This window comes from Mus caroli, unplaced genomic scaffold (assembly GCF_978045245.1).
Source record: "Mus caroli unplaced genomic scaffold, Mus_caroli_1 scaffold_6, whole genome shotgun sequence".
Classification (NCBI taxonomy): Eukaryota; Metazoa; Chordata; class Mammalia; order Rodentia; family Muridae; genus Mus; species Mus caroli.
In genome coordinates, this window is record NW_028227261.1 from 67,460,538 (window position 1) to 67,479,316 (window position 18,779).

The window sequence follows — 18,779 nt, forward strand, 5'->3', positions numbered from 1 at the left end:
CAGCTCTCAGGAAAAAGGAAAGAGATGGAGAGCTGGCCCTGCCCCTACTCCAAGAGAGCACCACTTAGCACCATGCTCATGAGCAAGTTCAGTAGAAAGAAAAACAGGCTTGGATTAGTTTACTGTCTATTTGCATAATGCCCTTTAGGCTAATACAGGCCTTAATAGCTTGAGACTGGTTTTGCCTTTTTTTTTTTTGGAGACAGGGTCTATGTAGCCTTTGATATTTTAGAACTTACCATAAAGACTCAAACTCCCAGAGATCTGCCTGCCTCTTCCTCTTAAGTGCTTGCATTAAAGGTGTGTACCACTACACCTAGCTGGTTGGGATTGACCCTAAAATCTACAGCAGTAGTCTTCATCAGGATGAATCCAGGATAAACATTATGCAAATGTTTTCTTGAATCCCATAAGAGACCCACAAATTCCAATATCATTTTTATTAGGTATTTATTTCATTTACATTTACAATGCTATCCCAAAAGTCCCCCACATGCTCCCCCACCCACTCCCCCATCCACCCACTCCCACTTCTTGGCCCTGGCGTTCCCCTGTACTGAGGCATATAAAGTTTGCATGACCAATGGGCTTCTCTTTCCACTGATGGCCAACTAGGCCATCTTCTGATACATATGCAGCTAGAGACACAAGCTCTGGGGGGTACTGGGTAGTTCATATTGTTGTTCCACCTATAGGGTTGCAGATCCCTTTAGCTCCTTGGGTACTTTCTCTAGCTCCTCCATTGGGGGCCCTGTGATCCATCCAATAGCTGACTGTGGGCATCCACTTCTGTGTTTGCTAGGCCCCGGCATAGTCTCACAAGAGACAGCTATATCTGCAAAATCTTGCCTAGTATATGCAATGGTGTCAGCGTTTGGAAGCTGATTATGAGATGGAGCCCCCTTCTCTTCTCCATTGACTGCTTTTGTTCTTCTGCACCTCACCCATCCCCCAGCCTTCATGCCAATTGGCCCTTGCTCCTCTCCACTTTCCCTACTTCCTTGGGTTCTCTGTTATGTAGATGGATTTAATGTCATAGCTAAATTGTTGTCTTGGGCAAATAGTCTTTTAGTGCTGGGACTGAAAATAAGGCTCACTCCACCCTCTCGTAGGTTACTACTACTCTAGCGCTATGATCCCAAATAGCTCTCTTAATAGTTTTGTTTGTTTGTTTGTTTGTTTGTTTGGATGGTTGTTTTTTGTTTGTTTAAGGCTGGTTCTGGTTATAAAGCCTTGGCTGACCTTGAATTTGTTCTCCAGGCCAGGCTGTTCTCTGCCAACCTCTGCCTCCTAAGTGCTGGGACTAAAGGCCTGTGACTCTTTATTTAATATTATCTTAGCTCTTCTCTTTGACCTTAAAATATAGCAATACAACACTTAAAATACTGGGAGTTTGAAATGGGACAATCTTGTTTGAGATGAGTTACAACTGCATACACAGTTAACTTCTGAGATGGTGCAGGAAGAGAAAACTGAATGAATCCTTAAAAGTTTGTATCCTGCTGAGCTGGTCAGCCAGAGCACCATTCACCTCTATGTGTCTGTTCAGGGTTTGTCAATCCATTGACCCCTCTTCTGCTCCTAGATTACATATTAGTTCTTGCCATCCTATGGTTTGGACTGAGGTCCAATCAGCCCAAGTGATCCTCTTAGCTGACTTAGCAAGACTCCATTGTAATAGTCCCTGTGTCTTTTGTGATGATCCTGAGTATTCTTCCAAAAAGAATTTTTGAAAATATCACTAAAGGCTAAATAAAGAAGAAGGAGTAGGGGGAGGGGAAAGAGGAAGAAGAGGAGGAAGAGGAGGAGAAGGGAAGGGAAGAGGGAGAGATGGATGGACGAAAGGAAGGAAGGAAGGAAGGGAGGGAGGGAGGAAGGAAGGGAGCGAGGGAGGGAGGGAGGGAGGAAGGAAGGAAGGAAGGAAGGAAGGAAGGAAGGAAGGAAGAGAGAGAGAGAGAACGAAAGAGAGAAAGAGAGAAAGAAAGAAAGAAAGAAAGAAAGAAAGAAAGAAAGAAAGAAAGAAAGGAAGGAAGGAAGGAAGGAAGGAAGGAAGGGAAGGAAGCAGGAAGAAAGAGGAAAGGGAAGGACATGATTGGTCCTAGGTATGGTGAAGAAGAAAGTTCATCATAGATATGTGGGGGAGCATAAGTAGAGGCTGACACATCTCTGAGTGTCCAGAGTGGATATGATCCTGAACCGTGAAGGGAGAGGGGGAGAGGAATGAAGAGAGAGAGAACCAAGTATAGCAGCTAGGAGGCCAAAGGTACAAAAGGAGCAAAAGGGAAGTGGGTAACCGAAGTGTATGGATTATATAGGGAAAAATCTTTGGGGGTGGGTAAGTAGCTGAGCCCCTAGGCTGTAAAGTTCGGGGTAGAGGGCAGGTAGTGACTGAGGGATGCTGGGAGAACTTAAGAGGCCAGGTTCTCTTTGATATGCTATATAGGCGCTTCAGCTGCTCCTCCTGGGTTTGAAACTTAACAAAAGTCATGCAAGTAGTGGCCTGAGCCTTTAATCCCTGCATTCAGGAAGTAGAGGCAATCTGCTCTCTCAGAATTCGGGCTAGCCTCTTCTCATACCAGGCTACCCCGGTCTACATAGTGAAGCCCTGCCAAAACAAACAAAACACACAAAATGTTTCCTTAAACCCGAATTGTTTTTGTGCCTGTTTGGCCAGTCAGAGGTTCCCCTCATCTGTCTCTTGTCGATGACATGATTCTAGGAACAAGATGTTCTTTGTTTTAATTACTGTTCCATTGCTGTGAAGAGATACCATGACAAAGACATCTCTTATAAATGAAAGCATTTAATTGGGGACTTGCCTACAGTTTCAGACAGTCCATTATCATTATAGAGGAAACCAGACAGGCATGGTGCAAGGGCAGTAGCTGAGAGCTTTATATTCTGATCTACAGGCATCAGGAAGATAGAGAGACTGGGCCTGGTATAGGCTTTTGAAATCTCAAAGCCCACCCCAATGCCACACCTCCTAACCTTCTCAAACAGTTCCACTCCCTCATAATTAAGCATTCATATATCTTTTTTCATCGTGCCTAAAGGACTCATAGCTTCAGCCAAATGACCAAGTTAAATGGCTGAGTGAATCTGAAGCAGGCAAGCATAGGAGACTGTTTACTATCCTGAGACCGTGCATATAGCCTGCTTCTTTCACCTATATGTGCTGTGCACACACAAATGTACACAACAACCTCAGAACTCCCTCAGCTCTTCACCTGTGCCAGGCTACAGGTATTTTTGTCTTTCAAAAATAGTTTGGGATTCCCTACTCATAGTAATAATCAAATTTAGACAGCATGCTCCTGACATATCAGATATGAAATATAGAAGGGCTAATCTGAACTTGGTGTGGGGTATATTGCACTGAAGTAAAGTTTGTTCCTCTAGTAAACTTCTTTTTAAAGACTTATTTTCGCTTAAAAAGTACATGTGTGTATGTGTGTCTGCATGTGGGTCTGTGAATGTGGGTGCAGATGCCTGTGGAGGTCAGAAGCATCAGGGTCCCTCTTGAACTGAAATTAACAGCTGGTTGTGGGTACTGGGAACTAAACTTGGGACTTCTGCAAAAGTATTATGCACTCTTAACTACAGAGCCATTTCTCTAGTAAAGTTTTAGAGATACTTGTTTATTGATTTATGCCTGCCTATGCATAATTAATTGCCCACCTATGCATTCATATTAGTAAAATCAGATGTATTATGATAAGGAACATGAGCAGTAGGGCAAATTAATGTAAAATCTAACATATTAATCAAAATAGAGAACTGATCAAGTATAGCCCCTGTAGTGGCTATTCCTGGTTGTCAACTTGACTATATTTGGAATGAACTACAATCCAGAATTGGAAGGCTCACCAGTGACCCTTATCTGGAGGCTTGGAGATAGAAGTTTCTGATCTGGATCTTGGTATGGAGCTCTTGAGGCATAATGGCTATGGATTCCAGAAGATTAAATCTCCGAGTTCAAGGTCATCTGGGTTTAAAGGTGTGATGGAACACACCTTTAATCTTGGCTACACCTTTCATCTGGGATTAAAGGTGTGGTGGAACACACCTTTAATCTGGGCTACACCTTCTGCTGGAGACAATATAAGGACATTGGAAGAACAGAGTCTTGCTCTTGCTCCTTTGCCTGTTTGCTGTGTGACACTGAGTAACTGCTAGATCCTTGGACTTCCATTCACAGCTACTACTGAACCATTGCTGGGAATTGGGCTGCAGACTGTAAGTCATCAATACATTCCTTTACTATATAGAGACTATCCATAAGTTCTGTGACTCTATAGAACCCTGACTAATACAGCCCCTTAGTAGCCAAACTCTTCTTCCTCCCGAACTCCATAAAAGGAACTCAAAGTACTCTATTGAGTATTCTCACACATGTGGGCTGCTGTTGTCAGTCTTGACAGCATATTCCTCTTTAATCTGCACCATTGATTTGTTCTAAGCTACTTTGCTTATTCTAGAAATCCTGGGTGAACCCTTATCTTCAATCCTTTGGCTAAGAAGCCAAGAACCTGTAAACACTCAGCCCAGACTTGACTCCAAACCCATGAAACATAGTTGAAGGCAACTGAAGTACCTAGCTTTATAGGGTGCTGTATGCAAAGGAAACAAAAGTACCTAGCCCAGTACACAAGGCTTCACCTGACGTGTTCGTTTGAGTTAGCTTCAAGTGCTTAGATGTTGTGACTGTTTTTTCCCTCAGAAGTAGGGGACTCACATTTTTATATAAAATGTCTCCAAATTCACATCCCTTTGTTTTTGTTTTCTTTGTGGTCCTGGTTGACCCTAGGACCTCACGCTTGCTGGACCACATCCTCAGCCCTTGTCCATGTTCTTCTCAGTCAATAATCTCCTCAATGTCTTCAAGTCAGGTAGGATAAGTATGTTGACACTTTCCACGTGACTAAACGTTCACATTTAGTGGAGATTAAAGCCAGAGCCTTGTACAAGCTTGCATTCTACCACTGAACATACCCTGGCTCCTGGATACCATCTCATGTCCTCTGCCTTAGGTGTGGAATTTGATTCATGAGCATAGTGTGCACAGAGTATAATCAGCCGCCCCATGTTCCTGCTGCCCGGACTCCCCCACCATAGTCTCAAATGATGAAGCCAAAAGAAACCGTTCCTTGCTCAAGCAGCTGCCACCATGTATTTTCTCGGGCCAGTTAGAAAAGTAAGTAGGAGACTGGAGAGGCAGCTCAGCGGCTCCTCCAGAGGACCTAGATTTGACTCTCATCATCCACATGACAGCTCACAACCACCTGTAACTCCCATTCCAACGGCTCCAGGGCCCTCCTCTCCTGGCCTCTTCAGCACCAAGAATGCTAGGGGGCACATCCATAGAGTCAAACACTTATACACATAAAATAATAAAAATTGATTTTTGAAAATTTTTAAGTTTTTTAAATAAAAGTAAAAAGGAATTAATACATTCGCCTCCTTGTCCTTTTCTTCTCGCCACCGTACTTTCTTTTTGAGGCAAGGTCTTACTGTGTAACCTGGATTGTCCTCAAAATCACAGTCCTCATCTCTGCCTCCCTGGTGTGGAGATTATTTGTGAAAAGTTTTCCCCCTCCCTCCTGGAAATGACTTTTCAGTGACTAGTAAATGAAGGCTGTCATGACTCAGAAAGGCCAGACTTTGCTCTTTTTTTTCTTTCTTTTTATAATACACGTGATATGAGTATGTGTAACACCTGTGTGTGGGGATTGCAGGGGCCTGAAGAAGTATCAGTTGTCCCATGGCCTGGAGCTGGAGGTAGACTTCTTAGCCTCCTGATCTGCAGCTGGGAACTGAACTCTGGTTCTCTGAGAGAGCAGTTGCCTCTTCAACCCTAGCTTCATTTCTTAAGAGAGAATTAAGACTTTAGAAAATTATGCGTATCCACGGAAGGAAAGCAAATAAACATCGAAACTGGCATGTGGTTTTCGAAGATACTACTTTTGGGCTGGGCCGATGGCTCTGTGGGTAAAAGCACTTCCTGTGTAGTAGTGAGAATGTGTGTGGCTTAGTGTTTGTCAACCTGATGCAGCCTGGGGCATCTGGAGAGGGGCCCCATCACATTAGCCAGGACGAACGGCTGTGGGGGCATTTTCTCCATCAATGATTGATGTGGGAGGGCCCAGCCCAGTGTGGGTGGTGCCCCCATTGTGCAGGCTGAATAAGCAGCGTTCCTCCATGGTCACTTCTTCACTTCCTGTCTGGACTTCATGGCCTGACTTCACTCAAGGACAGACTGTGACATGAAAGCATAAGCCCAAATATTTTCCTCCCCAGTCGCTTTTGGTCTCTCTCTTTCTCTCTCTTGGTGTATTCTTACACCAATAGAGTGCAAACTAAGACAGATCTGAGTTAAAATCCTAGAACTCTGATTTAAACAATGGGCATGTGTGTAACACTAGCATTGAGAGTGGTATGGGGAAGGGTGGGGCAAAGGTAGGTGGTTCCTAGGGTCGTGCTACCAGGTAGCCTAGCTGAAGTTCAAGTACAGGACTCTGTTTCAGGGTGTTAAGGTGGGAACCAATAAAGGAAGAAGTCATTTTTTAAAAAATCAGAGTTTGGGCTGGGAATATAGTTCAGTAGTACAGTGCTTGCTTTCAAAAAAAAAAAGGAGAAAAGAAAAGAAAATACAACTTTAATCTATGACTGCATGGTACTTTCTTATCTTTATTTATTAATACCCCCAACTTAATTGAAAATTATTCTGCATTCTAGGAGTACAGTTGGTGGAAGTAGAGAGCTTCCATTGCTCTGTGGATTTGCTATCTAGCACACACACACACACACACACACACACACACACACACACACACAGAGCAAAAAACAAGCCCTGAAAACATTTTTCTATTTTTATAATAAAATAAGATGTCTAAAATTTGTTATTTTAGGAATGTCTGCTCCTAAACCCTGCCAGTTGGAGACAACCTCTCATGTCAAAGAGCTTCCTTTTTGAAGCATGGTTGGCTCAGAATTGCTGCTGCTCAGTGGATTTGCCAAATGCTTCTTATACCAAAACGTTAAATCATTTTATATTTGACATTGAGGAGTAGGTTAGCGGAGTTATATTTGAATCAATGCTTTTATCAGGAAACAAACCTGCTAAGATTGATTTACTATCATTTCTTGCATTTTCACATGTTTATATATGTGAGCTCAATGAACTCTTGACTCCAAGTACAATTCAGTAAGGAAGTTGCCACAGTTACCTTTAGATCGTATCTGCCAAGGTTTCTACTCATGAAACACAAAGCAGCTTTTGACATGACCAATATGGTAAAATTCTCTCTCTCTCTCTCTCTCTCTCTCTCTCTCTCTCTCTCTCTCTCTCACACACACACACACACACACACACACACACACACACACAGACACAGGCACATACACCAAACAAATTAAAAAAAGAAAAAAGAAAGAAAAAGAAGAGGCTGTAGCAGAGCAGAGACATGGAGTGGTTAATGAGTACTGCCAGAGCAATCTAGGGCTAAGAATGTTCTGAGTCAGGGGCTACAGTGATGAATCAGAGGATAAAGGCACTGGCTGCTCTCCTGGAGGACCTGGGTTCAGTTCCCAGCATCCACAGGATAGATCACAATCATTGTAGATCACAATCCATTTCCAGTATTAACCTAATTTATGCACTCCTCCAGTCTGCCGGGAAGCTCATCTCCTATCTGATACTAGAGCCGGTCAAACTGACAATCACCATCCATCATCACAATCACTATTCCGGGCTCCAGGGATGGACGGGGAAAAGTATTTCCAAGTTCTCAAACAAATTATTAGATCTATTTTACTTTGGTTTATATTAATGTTTGGCATGCATGTATATGCACCACCTGCATGCATGCCATGTCTATTGGATCCCCTAGGACTGGAGTTACACACAGTGTGAGCCTCCCTGTGGTGCTGGGAGCCTCCCTGTGGTGCTGGGAACAGAATCCAGGTCTTCTGCAAGAGTAATGAGTCCTCTTAACCACAGAGCCATCTCTCCAGTCCTGAGCTTTTTGTATGTTTGTTTGTTTTTATGTTGTTTAAATTCTAGTTCCTATCCCCTTTTTCTTCTCTTTTTTCTTTATTTACCCCCTTTTCCTTTGTAATGAGTTATTTTTAATAAAAGGTTAGCGAGATAATTGTATTTATCATTAAGGGCCAAGACACAAAGTCTGCTAAGGCTCTATACAAATGTGGGTGAGTTATAAGATGAGGTGGGGGAGGGGAGGAGATAAGATAATGCATAGTATTATTCTGAGTGATCATTTCTTCATTCTAACACCCAAAATGAGGAGTGATAACCATCTTGCCACGCAGTATGACTGGGACAGAATATAAACAAGTTTCAGTTTATCAGTTGCTATGGGACTGGGAAAACAAGTGTTTTTGCTCAGCCATTGTTAGGAGACTCCGTGCACACAGGATGGATGCTGAAGGTACTCAGTGCTGTTGCTGGCTTGCTTCCCTGTCCTTAACGCCTAGATCCTCTGCTTCTCTTGATCATCAGGGATAAGCTTGTCTGTCCAATACAGGTAGACAGTATGGGCCAGTGGATGGGTAATTTCAAGGTCTCTTTGGCTTCATTCCCTAGGATTTGAATTTCTACTGGAGCTTTTACATTTTAATTTTCTCAGAAGGCATCTTCTCCCTTCGTGACAGCATGTATTCTGTTATCATGGGCACTCAAACTCTGTTCTCCGTCAGCATTGCCCAGTATTGACTAACATTTGTGTGTCATGGCAAGGCCACCATGTTGGAAAGGACAACGTTTATTTCTCCTCCTTTCAGCCAACACTGACTTACCCAAATTGTCTTTCTGGGCTGGGAGTGCAGCTGAGTGGGAGAACATGCCCACTGCAGGCAAGATCTGGCCCTTGGTAGACTAGGCTGACCTTAAACTCACAGAGATCCTCTGCCTCCAAGTCCTGGGATTAAAGGAGTACATCTTTTAGTCACAGCCACACATCCCTCTCACCAATTACACTTCCACTGACTTCTATTTAAAGTCACAAACTTCAGTTCTGTGTGCTCTACACACCCATCACAGGTACGCAATAAATTTGTTAACTTAATCTGTAGTGTTAGGGAGACCGAGAAGACACTTTTCTGGTTTGTAATGCTTAACTGTAATTGATCAATAGCTTTACAAACAGGTGAGTAGAAGGAAAGATATTTTTGTTATGATTATGGCAATGTTCTTTAAAATAACTAGGATTGGAGGAACCTCAGCTTTTCCACACTTTCTCCCTAAACAAAACAACACAAGACAACACTTTTGAGTGTCTAGCTAAAAAAATTTGTACTAAGTTGTTGAGCCAGGGAAGACAAAGCTATCTAGAATATTTTGCATCATGGCCTGAAAGGGGTTTGTGTCTTTCCCTTGCTATGTGTACATGACTGCTGCCCTCAAGGCTCAACTTTGGTTTAGTTCCAAGTCAGACCATAAAGTAGCTTCCCTAATCAAATGGTTTTTTAAACATAATGGGGGGGATTAAGGTCTAATTGGAGGAAAACTTAAGAGGTCTGAAAATCTCAAAGACACTTTCTGGTGCCTTTTGTTTATAGGTTAGCCACAGCTGAAGCAAAACCCACAATATCAGAACTAATTCCTTTCCAGATGGTATGGACTAGCTACATACAATCATAGCTTCTGAACTAAGGCCACTAAATAAAACTCAAAAGCAGTCTCTAAACATTCTCCTTGGGCTCAAAGAATTTCCCCTTAACATTCTAATTATACTCAGATTTCTCATACATTTTGCATTGTGGTATGGCTTTATTTTATTTGCTCTTTGTTAAGCTCCCCTTCCCAATTCTCATTCAGTGGCCTTCACTACACTCTGGCAGGCCTTTGTGCTTTCTTTCTTTCTTTTTTTAAAGATTTATTTACTTGTTTTATGTATGTGATTACACTGTAGCTGTACAGATGGTTGTGAGCCATCATGTGGTTATTGGGATTTGAACTCAGGACTTTCAGAAGAGCAGTCAATGCTCTTAACCCCTGAGCCATCTCTCCAGCCCGCCCTTGTGCTTTCTGACACATTTCTTCTTTCTCTCTCCACATTTCTCCCTCTGGTCCCTGGTTAGCAAAAAGTGCACACAAGGAATCTGGGGCTAAAATGAGAGCTCACAGAGCTGTCTGTTAATGCCCTGTGGTCAGTCTGCTATGCTCGCCAGTCGTTGGATAGTGCATTCACAGTGCTTTATCATGTGAACCTATTCCTGATTATGAGAACTACCAGCTGACAGGTGTCAGAGGTAGGTGACCTTTAAAGAAAATATTAACTGAGAACAAAAGCATTAGATGACTTCTAAATGAGCCAAGGCCACTCACCCAGCTGCCCTTGAACAATACAAAAGAAAAGTCAGTGTGTTACACATCAGGTCAGTGAGGGAAGGCTGGAAGAAAATCTGTTAGACAATGCTGATATTGGCAGTCCTTGAATGCTATTACACACACACACACACACACACCACTCCTTATTTTGAGAAATGCTTAATGGGGCACAATTAAGTGGTCTGTAGAATTGAATGACCTTTAAATTGCTGTAATCTCAGGAGGAGAACCTTTCATACACAGCATCTACTTTTGAAAGAGCATTCAAGGAAAATATTGTCACTCATTCAGCCGCACAGGCTAAACCCATGTCATAAGTCCTGATCCCTTTTGGTGCCCTTTGCTACCAGAGAAAAGCTGAGATCACCAAAGATGCTGACCTCAAACATGTCAATCAAAAGCCATCACATTATTGCAATTCAAATAGAAATTTAATGATAGGCAAAAAGGAGAAAACATAAAGTAAATAAAGACTCAATATGAGAAAGAAAGAAAGAAAGAAAGAAAGAAAGAAAGAAAGAAAGAAAGAAAGAAAGAAAGGGGGATAAGGAGAAGGAAAGGAAAAAGAAGTTTGGGATGTAGAACTATTGGTAAAGCACTGGCCCAGCATGTGCTAGGCCTGGACTCCTTCCCAAGTTCTGCATAACACAGGTGTCATAGTGCAAGCTCTTTGGAGCCAGAGGTGGGAGAATCCTAAATTCAAAGTCAGCCAGACCAAGCTGGTGCACACTTTTAACCTCAGCACTCTGGAAACAGAGGTAGCAGACATCTGACAGTTCAAAGCCAGCCTGGACTACATAGTGAGTTCCAAGCCAGCCTGGACCACACAGGAGACCCTGTCTCAAAAAAAAAAAAATTAGTTTTATCTCCTGAAATGTAGATTGGAATAAAAGACAAATATAGAAAATGAAATACAATGACCACCTTCATTCTTCATATGTCCCTCTTTTAAATCTTGATTTACAAGTAGATCCTTGTTTCTTTGTCCTTTCTACCTGTTTGTTTTAACTGGCTGTGCTAGAGTAAGTGGTAGATATCATGACAGACAACTTTGTCAAACCCACTTGCATACATAATTCTTAGGCCACAGGAGATTCTAACACATGTAATTATAACACCATTAGTACATCCAGAAATGAATCCTTAGTAAAAGTGCATCCTCTCTCTCCTATCCAGCCGCTGCTGACTTTCTCCGGCTTCTTTAGGCTGCTTTGTATTTTTGTTTGATTCCACTTTGGAATCCAGGCAAGTATTAAACATTCATTTTATGTGGCTGCCATGATTTTTTAAGTCAAATTTAATACAAAACATTTTTACTGCTCCTTTCCCTTTACAGCACTGCTATTTTAAGGAGAGATTAAGACTCTTGTGTTGGTAAATGCCCTCATTTGCTCTCGATTTGGCTAAATTCGTCCTTGTGGTTAGGTTCAAGATGAACTCTCTTGGGCAGGAGTACCATACAGGTGATACTGTTTGCCTTTCATTGCATTACATCAGGAAGCACTCTCTGCTCAAAATGTCAAAAGACATGAAACACAGGACAAAAGATTGAAACAATAAATATTAGAGGCCCAATAGTCTAGAAACAAATACAGTTCTCTTGTTATTCATTAGTAATTTTTATCTGGTTATAACTTGAAATTTCCCTCAAATTGCTACTGTATACAGAGGACATCATTAACTTTCTCCTCTCTGATTCCACAGGGCTTGTCTAACATAGATTCAGCACACTGATAATGAATATTCCTTCTTTCCCATCCAACAGTATCTACTGTTTCCAAATCAATAGTTCCTTGTGAAGGAGGCCTATATGTAGAATGGCACACTGCTTAATACAGTTTAGAATTTTTTATTTGAAAATTTTTCTTTTTTAGATTGAATATTTTAAAAAGTTTATGTATACTGAGCATCTGTGTGTGGGTGCATGCATGTGAATGTGGATGCTCTCAAAGGCCGGAGGCATCAGAGCTTCCTGGATCTGAGGTTACAGGTGGGTCTGAGCCACCTGGGATGGGTGCTGGGGAACAGAACTTGGTCTTCAAGACCAGAACATACTCTTACCCACGGAGCTGTTTTACCAGCCCTGCCAAAAGTTTTTCTTAACATATGTGATAAGAAAGTAAAAACTGGGACTGGCTGGGAAGTGGTGACACACACCTTTAATCCCAGCACTTCGGAGGCAGGCAGATCTTTGTGAGTTCAAGGGATATCCTGATCTACAGAGCACGTTCCAGGACAGCCAGGAGTATGCAAAGGACTGCTGTCTCGAACCCCATCCCACCACAAAACAAAACACAACACAACAAATTGGGACTGTTAAGGAAGAGGGAGAGACCAGCAAGTAGGTGGGAAGAAAGGCAGCAGGGACTGTGGGTGAGGTGAATTAAAACTATGATGAATATGTTAAAAAAATTTCCATTATGAAATCCATTATTTTATATGATAACTAAAAATCCCCTCCCCCTTTTTTCTTTTTTAAGAGAGCATCTTTCATGTAGCCGGGGCTTGTCTTAAACTTGGTATTTAGCTGAAGGTGACCTTGAGCTGGGTTCTTCTTTCTTACCTTTGTAGTGCTAGGATCACAGGTGTGTAACACCATGCCTGGCTCTGTGCACTGCTAGAGATGGAATCCATAAACACTGTGTCGACAGAGGTATATACCAAACTTTTAGAAAATTTAGGGTCAAGCATGATGACACACATCTTTAATCCCACTACTAGGGAGGCAGAGGCATGTGGATCTCTCATTGAGTTTGAGGCCAGTCTGATCTATGGAGAGAGTTCTGGGTCAACAAGAACTATATGATAGATCATTCCCAAAAGTAAATTACAAAATATAGGAAAAGTTCCGGAAGAGAAAGGCGAGATTAATAAATATTCTTTCTGTGACAAAAACTAAAAATGGAGACTAACAAATAAATGTAATCATACATATTTCATATAGTAAAATAAAAAAAAAACATTCACATTAACTTTTCCATTGTGGATTATCTACCAAGTGGGTAGTGTAGCCATGGGTTTTTCAGGGCTGATGGCAAATCGCTTAACCCAACCAAAATACATGATCCTACTAGAAGGAGTAATCTCTCTCTTAGAGGTTTTACGTTATTTTCAAGCCAGTGTCACACCATTTAGTTTATAGAGTGTCTTCCCCATTTCCTTTCTCTTCTTTCCTCCCTTGCTTTTTTCCTCCCTCCTTCTCTTCTTCCTTCCCTCTTTCCCTTCCTCCCTCCTTCCTTCCCTCCATCCTTCCCTCCTTCCTCCCTCCTTCCTTCCCTCCATCCTTCCTTCCTTTTTTCCTTCTTTCCTTCTTTCCTTTTCCCCTTTCTGTTCTTTAATTTGTTATTCAGCATCTGCATTAAATTTTAGGCCTGATTATTTTTTAATTTTTTTCCAATAAGGCAAACTCTAGTTTATATTTCAAATAAAATGACTACTTTGACTCTCAGTACACTATCTATGAATAGTAGAGGTGAGCTTGTATGTGAAGATAAGCAAAATTCCCACTAAAAAAATCACACAGACGAATCCTAAAGAAGGATAGAAAGGGCTGGAGAGATGGCACAGCAGGACCTCACCTAAGTGAGGTCCCCAGAAGCCATGTCAGCTCACAATTAACTGTAACTCGAGTTTCAGGAGATCTTCTTATGGCTACCACAGACACCAGACATACAGGTGGTACACAGACATGCATGCAGTCACACACCCATACACACAACAATAAAATAAAAGCAAATGTCAGGAGGCTGGGGGAGATGGCATAGTTAGTAAAATATTTGCTACGTTAGCTTGAGGTTCTCCATTTAGATCATAAGTGCCTACATAAAGACTAGATATGGTGTGCTTCTCTGTAAAATCTATTCCTCACTGGTGGGGGCGGGGTAGAGACAACTGCATCCCTGGAGATTATTGGCTGGCCAAGCTAGCAGAATTGATACGCTCTAGGATTATGGACAGGCCATTTCTGACAAAACAAGACAGAGAAAGACATATCATACTGACCTGTGGCCTCTACACCTGCATGGATATCCATATAGATACATGAATACACACATATATGGAATGAATAATAAAGTGGCTTACACCTTTCATCCCTGAATTTGGGAGTTAGCAGGCAGACGATCAAGAGCTGAAGTTGAGTTTGTGATTCCTGAGACTGTCCCCAAAATATCAATACCACACACACACACACACACACACACACACCCAGAGTGATGGAAAACTGCCTGTGAAAACTGTCTGTGAAGAGAAGAAGAAAGAATCAAGATATTATAAAACATCCTAGCTTTGAGATAATTTCCCCCTGCAAGTTGTTTCACTGTGATGTGTACCTTACTTACCTGCAGCTATTTCACCAAGGTTCCGGTGGGGCTAGGGAGACATGTTCATTCACACTCTATCAATGGAGCTCAATATTTACAGGGTTTCTTATTGCTCATCCGACATAACATCCTCGATTAATTCTCAGGCCTTGAGGTGCTATTTATTAAATTAGGGATACAGCCTACCAAATTAATAAATTATTACTTCAGAGACACTCATGTTCTGAATGTATAAATGTGTTGCTTAAATGACTCTTAGGGAATAATTTACACACGAAGAGGCTCTGGGTTAAACCAGCCTGGTGCACTGATTATATCTGGAACTAGCCTTTACAGTAGGTGGTTGAGTGGATATCAAAGTATATCCAGTTAGTCCCAAACACACTGTCCTAGAACCATAAGTTAGATATAATATTAAGCATGTAAGGTTCCAAAGAAATGCTTCCAAAAGAAACATTGCTTTTCAGCTTCTGTTCTTGAAAAGATTTAGCTTTCTTTTATTGTGGGATTTGTTTTTCCCTAAAAGAACTTGAAGGAAGTGAGCATAGAAATACTAAAGTTCAAGGCCACAGAAATAAGGAATTTGCTGCTGTATCCTCCCTTTTCAGTTATTAAAAGGTGGAACTGAGGGTGGCAGTCACAGCTTCTAATCTCCTGCCATTGCTTTTTCTTGTCCTTTGGCTGTTTGTGTCAGCTTACTACGCTCCTTGCTTATGTCTGACACATACAAGTATCCCAACCTTAGGTATAATGAAATTCAAAGAAAGAAGAAATGATTTTGGTGAAGTTTCTCCTCTGTGTCACAGAGCTGTGGTTTGTATGACAGCAGGAACCAACATTCATTCTTATTTTATTAATTAATTATTTTAAAGATAAGGTCTCATTCACACTAGGCTAACTTCAAATTCTCTGTGTAGCCTTGGATTTCTAAATTCTCCTGCTTCTACCTCCCACTAAGTATAGGAATTATTAGTGTGTCCATCATGACTAGTTAACTCGAGTACAGAGAGGCAAACCTGCGGCTTCTGGTATGGGGTAAGCCTTCTACAGGCTGAATTACACTGTGACTCTTATCAGTCTTACAGTCTTGTGCTTGACGTATGGTCCAGTTTTGGTAAACAGATGTATGGATGTATTTCATCAAACAAACAAACAAACAAACAAACACCCAGCAGGCTATGGAGGGGGAAGCCTTAGTTATACTGAATGTGCAGCTGCCAAAATGTCTACTGTCTGTTCTAGTAGCTAGTAGTTTTTTCATGGGCCTTCCCCTTCCCTGACAAACCCATATAGCCAAGGATGGACAGTGGCTAATTTTTGATGATTCGATTCCTTGAGTGTGTGTGTACCAACAACCTGACATAGTGAATGGGTAAAATTTACTTTAGGGTGTTTTATAACACCCTAATTCCATCTGAAAAAGCTATCTTTTCCTTTTTTTCTGACAGAAACACTTGAACTGCTCTGAAGCTCCAAAAAACTAGCAAACTGCTGAGATGAGAAGGTTGGAGCCAAACCAGTGGTGACCCTATGGTCCTATGAGGAGTTAGGCTCAGACACACAGGTCCTTTTCCAATCTCCATCACTGTTCTTATTTAACTTGATGTTAATCACTTTTGTGTTCATTAGAGTAACCCAATTTCATACTGTACTATACATCACAGTATGAATTTCAGTGGGATAATTTCTATTTGAATAAGGAAATGCTTTTATCATTGATGACTTTAATTATTCCTGTTTTTTGCTACCTAGCATTGATGCCTGTCTTAACATTTTCCTCCAGTACACTTTCGTTGTTGAGACAATGCCCCCATGCTGTCCAGGCTTCCTATGTAGCTGTGATTACCTTTGAAACCTAGAGGCTCCTGCTTCAGCCTCCCAAGTGTGATCCACCACTCCGTTTGTTTTGAGTGCATTTTCTACACTAACATTGTTATTATTTCAGAATAAACGGACAGGAAATGCATTTGCTCTCATAGTTTTGTTGTTAACAGCGAACTTATTATAACAGCTACAAATGGAAAGGCTGGTGTAAATTCCTTTGTTCAAAGTTGAACCTGGAGTATTCCGGGTTGTGCTTTCTTTTTCTTTTTCCTGGTAGAGAAGTCTTTTTGTTGTAAGGAGGGTCACGTAAGGACGCTGGTGGAAGGGCTCTGTGCGCCATCTACTGGCGTATTTTAAGTCTCCGCATCTGCAGACGGGGAAATTACTTTATATTGGGTAGGAGGGTTTAACGAATTTGAGAAAGGAAGGATGTTGGGGGAAAACTCGGTCAGATTCTATGATTTATTTGTGATTGCTGGAATAAATGAGAATCCAGCAAATATTACACGCATGCATGCACACACACACACACACTCACAAGCAAGCACATGGTCGAGGGGGTGGGGCAGGGAATCCCTCTTAATATACAAGTTCCAGTTCCTGGAGAGAAAACCAAGAGACCAACTCTGGAATCAATGCAAACTCTGAATGGCCACCTTTCAGTTACTAAAAACATCCACATAATCTTCAGTTTTCAACTTCTTCATTCCAACATAGTTCTCTGCAATTTCATTATTTGATAAACAGTGTAAGAATGCACAGTAGATAGTCAGTCCTTGCTTATATCCCACACACAGCAGTTCTGTTTAACTTAGCGCTTACACAAACACACATGCATACAAGATGACATACTCTTACAGACTTGGTTGAGAAATATGTCCTTGGACTTCTGTTCAAGTCTCCCCACTTCTGTGCTGAATCCTGGAGGATGGGTGTATCCGTTTTAGGAGAATCATACTACTCGAGTTGGATACGTTCTGCTTTGAACTTGGCTGGACCTGGTCCTGTCTAATCCCCATCATCTACTTTGTGAGCAGCGGGAAAAACTGAACGTGGTCATGGAGAACCTGGGACACTCCAGGCAACCTCCTTCCCGTTATTCTCAAGTCTTCAATGCAAGGGCCGAGTTGTGCTTTCATGGTCTCCCGGCGAGAGGAAAAGAAGAAAGCAATAAAGTTGAATCAGAAAGAGGAAGAGAGACAAAAAACACAGGGAGAAAAGAAGTTGGCAATCTGGAGAAAAAAAGATGGTGAACAAAAGATAGTCTGGAAAACAGCCACCACCCCAAACCAGTTCAAAAAAGGAGTTAAGAGCCAGAGAGGTACAAGAACTTTAACGAAACAAAGTCACACCCATCTTTCATTTTCGTATATCGTCTAGATCTTATCCGTTTCCTTTTTAAAGGTTGTCTGTGTTTCTAGAGGAAGCTAGTAACTCTTTTTTTTTTTCTTCTTCTTCTTCTTCTTCTTCATTTTTTTCTTCACGTATGGCTTGATATTCTACCCGTGGCCACTGAGACAAACTACAATCGGAGCTGGAGCATTTGTAGAAGAGCGACTCTAGAACACTTCTGCGAGGGGTTGTCACCCGGGAGCCTAAATGGATTAATACCCAGAGATGGATTATGTTGGCTGTCACCAATATGCCTAAAGATTATAATCCAATTTATGCACATTATAGTCAGTATTAACTTTATCTATTTTAAGGTTCCCAGTAGCCTGGCGTGCCCTTAGAGAGAGGGCAGACCCTGATGCAACCCAGCAGGTTGTCAGCGAGGGGGAAGCCTCATGAAGCAAACAACTGGGAAGCGGGTTCCCTGAGGCTCTGCGCCGGGCACTCCCAGGTGTCCCGCCTCCACCTGGGCACGGTTCTCAGCCCGGGAACACCGAGGCGGGAGGCGTTTCCTAGGAAGGGAATGGCATTCTTGTTTCGCGTTCATTTCTTTTTCTTTTCTTTTTCTTTTTTTTAAGTTTTCAGTGGCGGCGGTGGGAGGGCGGGGTAGGCTGGTGGCAAGGAGTAGATAGGGAAAGGGATTTAAGATTGCTGGGGGCTGTTCAGTCCCAGAGATTGCTATCAGGAGGCTTCCCCCCCCCCCCTTCTTTTTTCTTTGGTCGCGTGGATTTCCCTTGCTCTCTGTTTAAATAAGTTTGTTTGGGTGTGCGTTCTTGCGATTTCAGCACAAACCCACAAAAATCCATGGTGGAAAGTAAAAACAAGCCCGCTCCCCATTCCCAAACGTGCTCACTACCGCCAAAGACTTGATTTAACAACCCCTTCTCCTG